Below are 6,771 nucleotides of genomic sequence, written 5' to 3'. Positions count from 1 at the left end.
GTCTTTGAAATCTTGTCTCATGTGCCTGATCAAAAGAGACAATGATTTTATACCTCTCAGGCTTTAGGAAAAGTTTTTTTCTTCTTTTCTTAGTTCTGTTTTTGGAATTCCTTGTCTATCAACAAAGAAGGGTTATTATCGACAATTCTACTCTTTATGGGGTTAAGAGTTGGACGTGTACGAACCTGTTTAAAGGTTTCGAAACCCTACATTCCCTTTTCCTTCCTTGAAACTTCTTTTTATCTCAAGACTACTTGTTGAGATTGTGATTTCCTCTCACAAACCCATACGCCTATGGATGCTCCAAGGACCATGTCTTCTGATGGAAAGGATGTTAATATGATTTTCAAGCCATCAATCATGAAGGAAAAAGAGAAATCTCTGTTAGCTCCAACATTGAAAAGAAAAATAAGGAATGTGAGGAAGCCAAGAGCCATTCCTTCAAATTCTCAGAAGTTTTCTGATGTTCTTGAAGTGTTGAAAGAGATGCGAAAGGAGATTCAACAAATAAAAGCTTTTTTGTATAAGACTCATGAGATCCAGAAGTCCCTGGTTCGACAACATCAGCCAAGAAGGTTTATTGATATAAACTCCTACCTTAATGAACCTTATGTAACAATGGTTGTTGACGACAAGGAGTTCGGGGACGATAAATAATTCTTCAAAGGTCTTATTGCCTAGTAAATCTTATATTTTTCTTGTTTTGTTTAGAAGAATAACTAGAGTTTGGAATAACCATTATTGTGATTACACATAGCTATGTCCAACGTTTTCATCTTCATGTTTTTAGATTTATTGATTTAAATTCTAAATTGTTTGGAAGATGATTTTTGCAGTATTAATCTTTATGGTTTTATATATTGCAATATTGTTATGTGATATGTATGTTCGCGTCCGTGAACTTGATTGTCCCATATCTTGTCAAAAGTAAAGTCTTTCGTAAGTCGATATGCATGTATTGATAAAAGAATGAATTGACTTTTGACAAATACAAAAGTTAAGCCTACTTTGTCATTTTTTTATGAAAGATGGGTTAAAATATTTTGTATTCAAGGATTATGTCTATTGTATGTCATTGTGCAAATGGTGATGGAAAATAGAATGAGGCCTTGCTTAATCCACAGTATAAGGTCGATCTCCGATCCACAATTTTTTTTGTGCATACTGTGTTGTTCCATTAGGTGTCTTGTGTTGAGCTCTATCGACTGAGTCATTGTTTTTGCATAGTTGTTGTTCCATGAGATACTTTGTGTCGAGCATGACCAATTAAATTGATTACTTTTGTGATTAGTTTAGTTGTGTATTTCGATTAGATTAATTATGGGTTTTCTTGTGATTAATCTAGTTGAGTGTTTTTAAGTTTCCATAAGTTTACTTATGTTGAGCATGTTCAATTAAATTAATCGTGGGTTCTCTTATGGTTAATTTAATTGAATATTTTGGATTAAAATTCATACTTGTATGTGATTTATTATGTCCAAAGAAATCCTTCCTTTCTTTTTGAAATTAAGGTCGCTCTTGTTGTTCTTTCGGGAATGACATATTATGGGGGAGAGTTCTTAATTGAACTTGTGCTTAATTGCCAAATCTTTGTGGGGAGTGTGGCTGTGGAATATTATAGGGGTTATCTTGTATCTTTATAAACTCCTTGATGAATGCATTTGGCTTCGGCTTAATGATTTCATCTAAATAAGATGATATATGCTTTCTTTTAGTCATGAATCGTCTCTTTCGGAAATTTCATTAGGATCCCGTTCTTGTACCTTTCCCAATTTTATTGACAAAAAGGGGGAGAATTAATATGTAGTTTACACTACAAATACATATTGTTTTCGGATCATTATGTAAGGGGGTGTGCTTTCCATGTGAGATGGAGTATTGACTAAGGGGGAGTGATACATATGACCATAGTATTATTGTTGAAGTTGTGATATAATTGAACTTTGCGATGTGTAATAATATTATGACACTGTATAACAATGATCGAGAACTATGTTTTCTCATTGTTATAGTTACGGATCTTCAACAGCGGTGATGCTAAACTTACAACCTTTGGGATCATTAGAGTACTTGGAAGTGACGAAGATTTCGAGGAATGTTGAAGATTAGACATGTGGAATAGGAGCTACAAAAGTTTATTTATATACTTTTTGTATTCCATATGTATTGATAGTTTTGTCAGTAAAATTGACAAAGGGTGAGATTGTTAGAGCATTGCTCGGTCGAACTCGCATGCGTTGATATCTCAAGCATGTTTGTCAATGTTAGTGATCAAAACTATAAGTTTTGATTTCTAGTCTACTATAGCTAAGGTCTCGGACTAAGATAGAATAGTGTAGTTGATCTCAAGCACTCACGACAATCATCATACAAGACGAAGGACTACTCAAGGAACCGATGGATCTTCATAGACTAAAAGGTATGTGGAGACTTGAACTTATCTATCACTCAAAATTCTATTTATCTCCTATCTTGAGACAAAAGTCATTTTGCTATATAGACTTATATTAACCGCAAATTATTCTCTAAAACATCGCACAATAATCTGGTTAGGGCACACGTCATCATCATTTTGTAGCTCCGTGGACTTTTGTAAAACAATAGATCTGGAAAAGACACATCTTGATTAGCACATACATTTTAGAGTGACGTAAACCACTTATGTGAGTGGATGTTTCAAAAGAAAATAATTACCCTCCTCGTTGGCGGTGGATTTAATCTTTATCGTAACGATTATGTAATTATAAACCTCATACTTTGGGCATATATATTTTTTAAAGTGAAACGATGCATTGGTTTCACAGTGTAACCGCAAATTATTCTCTCAAACGTCGCACAGTAATTTGGTTAGGGCACACATCATCATCATTATGTATGTTAGAGCATTGCTCGGTTGAACTCGCATGGTTGCTATCTCAAGCATGTTTGTCAATGTTAGTGATCAAAACTATAAGTCTTGATTTCTAGTCTACTATAGCTAAGGTCTCGGACTAGGATAGAAAAGTGTAGTTGATATCAAGAACTCCATGGAAATCATCATACAAGACGAAGGTATACTCAAGGAACCGATGGATCTTCATCGACTAAAAGGTATGTGGAAACTTGAACCTATATATCACTCAAAAGTCTATTTATCTCCTATCTTGATACATAAGTCGTTTGGCTATATAGACTTATATTATACACATGTCGAGTTTATCTCGCCTATCTATTTCTCGAAATATGTGTTGGTAAAGCTTTCACTTTATCCAAGTTCATCTTTTCCTAGTGAAGAAAATCATGACAAGTTTCAATCACTTTGGAAATTGTTTATTTTGACGAAAAATAGTTTGTGAATAACAACTATATAATAAAGTCCTCTAAGAATGTTCTAAATGATTGAAATGAGAGTTTAGATTATATAACCATTGGAGGATATAAGCATTGTTGTGGAAACACATATATGTATAAGTCCTTATACCTTGAACCGAAGTTTGCGAACTTTGTTGATCAAGAGAACCAAAGTAGTGCGTGAGCTAAGTCCGCGAACTCAGTCCGCGAACCCAGTACGCGAACTGGCGGAAGTTATCGACCCAAGAATTTCTGCTAGAGTTTGTGAACTCCATCCGGGAACTTAAGTCCGCGAACCCAGTACGTGAAATTGATTAGGTTATATCTAAAAACGATGTTTGTGAACTTATTCTATATAAACTAAGGAATGCAATTGCAAACCGTCGATATATAGTTCATGAATCGATTCGAGTGAATCACATCATTTTTGCTTCAATTATGTCTTATGTAGTACATAATATTTCCTTGCAATTGAGCAACTCTCTAACTAGTTCATTTGAGTCATTTGAACTAGTTATAGTGAAGAAGAATATGGTTGATATGAAACTGATCATATGGCTAACCATTTGGTTAACTATTGTTGAACCAACTAATGTACAAGTTTGGGTACGGTCACACAAGCCTAGAAACGTGCATTTCATTTGTGTATAACAATCTATGTTTTCGATCTAACGGTTGATAAATATTAGCTTGAATCTAATAAGGTTTTCATCTAACGGTGAATATTGAATGCTTTGTTACCAAGCTAACATTGATTGCAAACCCTGATTTGAAAGACTATATAAGCGAGAACTCTAGCAACTGGGAAACCTAATCCCCACACATTCTGTGTGATAATATTTGTGCTAAGCTAGAGTCGATTCTCCCTTAACCGTTGGTTTCTTCTTCTAAACCAGGTTAACGACTTAAAGACTTCATTGGTATTGTGAATCCAGACCGATACTACTTTCTCTTAGTTGTGTGATCTGATCTTGCCATTTTCTATAGTACGAGTTTAATTGAAAGAATTGGCTTGAGATTATATCTCCGATAGGGCAAGATAAAAAGTAATCACAAACATCTTCGTCTCATCGTTTGTGATTCCACAATATCTTCAGTCTGGTTTATCAATTGGTTCCTCTTCACCTTGATTTCTACCAAAAGACGGAACAAAACTCATAGGTATATTCGTGGGAGACGGATTTATCTATTACCGTAGACTTTTCTGTGTGATACAGATTTGTTTATTAAAGTCTTAGACTTTGGGTCGTAGCAACTCTTAGTTGTGGGTGAGATCATCTAAGGGAATCAAGTACATAGTATCCTGCTGGGATCAGAGACGTAGGAGCATAACTGTACCTTGGATCAGTGTGAGATTCGTTGGGGTTCAACTACAGTCCAGACCAAAGTTAATTAGTAGTACGCTAGTGTCTGTAGAAGCTTAATACAGTGTGTGTTCAATCTGGACTAGGTCCCGAGGTTTTCTGCATTTGCGGTTTCCTCGTTAACAAAATTATGGTGTCTGTGTTATTTCTATTCCGCATTATATTTTGTTATATAATTCAAATATCACAGGTTGTGCGTCGTTCAATAAATTAGAATATTCGACCTTTTGGTTGTTGATTTAAATTGATTGACACTTGGATATTAGTCTTTGGTACCATCCAAGTTATCTCTCTAGTATTTGATAAAGACTCGCAGATTTCTATTTGCTTGAGTATATATCAAATCGAGAGATTGAGATATAAACTCTTTGATATACTATTTATCTAGATTGGGTCTGACTGTCTAGTTGATTCTCTAGAGAGTATATTGGAGTTTGTCCATACAGATTGCTAAGCGAAATATTGGGTGTGGTTGTTAGACCCCCGCTTTTTCAATTGGTTAATTGCAAAGATTTTAGGTTTTAAGTTTTTATCTTTCTCATGGGTATCAAGATTTTTTATATAATAGCGATAATGGCATCCTATGGTGGTGGTGCTTCATTATAATCAAGCATTTTTTGAAAGAAGAAGATCTATTTCGGAAAATAAGATGATCTAATGCATTGGTTTCACAAAGTAACAACACATTATTCTCTCAACCGTCGCACAATAATTTAGTGATGGCGTATGTCATCATCATTTTGTATCCTTTTTCTCCGTGGACTTTTGTCAAGCAGCATCTCTGAAAAAGGCACTTCTTGAATGGTAAATACAATTTAGAGTGACGTAAACCACTTTAGTGAGTGGATGTTTCAAAAGAAAATAATTACACTCCTCGTTGGCTGTGGATATAATCTTTCCAATAGCGATTATGTAATCATAAACCTCATCCTTTGTGGATATATTTTTTTGAACTGAAATGATGCATTGGTTTCGCTAAGTAACTGCACCACAGTCTCTCAACTGTCGCACTATAATCTGGTTAGGGCACACGTCATCCTCATTTTGTCTCATTCGTCACACTTTTGGTACGTATTTTGTATTTAAAATAAGGTGCACAAACAATTGATCACGTGAAATGTGGTGTAAACTATAATTTTCACTTCATTCACTTTAAAAACTAGTATGATATTCAGTCTTCTTTGCAAATACAAAATCATCTTCGCATCCTTTGTATACGTTTCTGTATATATATTCTGAATATAATTAGGGAACTATGCAGAACAAAATGGACATATTCTTCCTATTTTGCTCATAAAGTATATATATACACACAGCTTATAGTGTTAATGTTAGCGTTCCTTCTTATCTTAAGTGAAACGAAATTCTGTAAACATCCATTGCAAGATGATCAATACAAATGGAACTAGGAGTTTTCCTAGTTGGTTGTTTCCGATCTTAATTAATTGCAGAGATTTCTCACCTCATTGCGGACAGAATACGGTAAAGTAGGCAGATGTCGTGTTTTACTCTTTGGATATATTTTTTTTTAACCAAACAATGACAGAGATGCAACTGGGTTTATTTTAAATACAATTCTTCAGCAATATTTATGATGATAATGGAAGAATAATGATGACGAAACTAAGTCATTAAACCGTATAGAATTTTGTGTATAGTAACTTAAATCAACATGAATAATAACATAGATTTACCTAATTCCAGTGCTAAGAAGAAGCGAGATTACATAAACCTCATAATTTTAGGATATATTTTTTTAAAGTAAAACGATGCATTGGTTTCACAATGTAACCGCTAATTATTCTCTCAAACGTCGCACAATAATCTGGTTAGGGCACATGTCATCATCATTTTGTAGCTCCGTGGACTTTTGTAAAACAATAGATCTGGAAAAGACACATCTTGATTGGTACATACATTTTAAAGTGACGTAAACCACTTATGTGAGTGGATGTTTCAAAAGAAAATAATTACCCTCCTCGTTGGCGGTGGATGTAATCTTTATCGTGGCGATTATGTAATTATAAACCTCATACTTTGGGGATATATATTTTTTAAAGTGAAATGATGCATTCGT

Source organism: Papaver somniferum, chromosome 4 (assembly GCF_003573695.1).
Source record: "Papaver somniferum cultivar HN1 chromosome 4, ASM357369v1, whole genome shotgun sequence".
NCBI lineage: Eukaryota > Viridiplantae > Streptophyta > Magnoliopsida > Ranunculales > Papaveraceae > Papaver > Papaver somniferum.
This window is presented reverse-complemented; position numbering follows the sequence as displayed.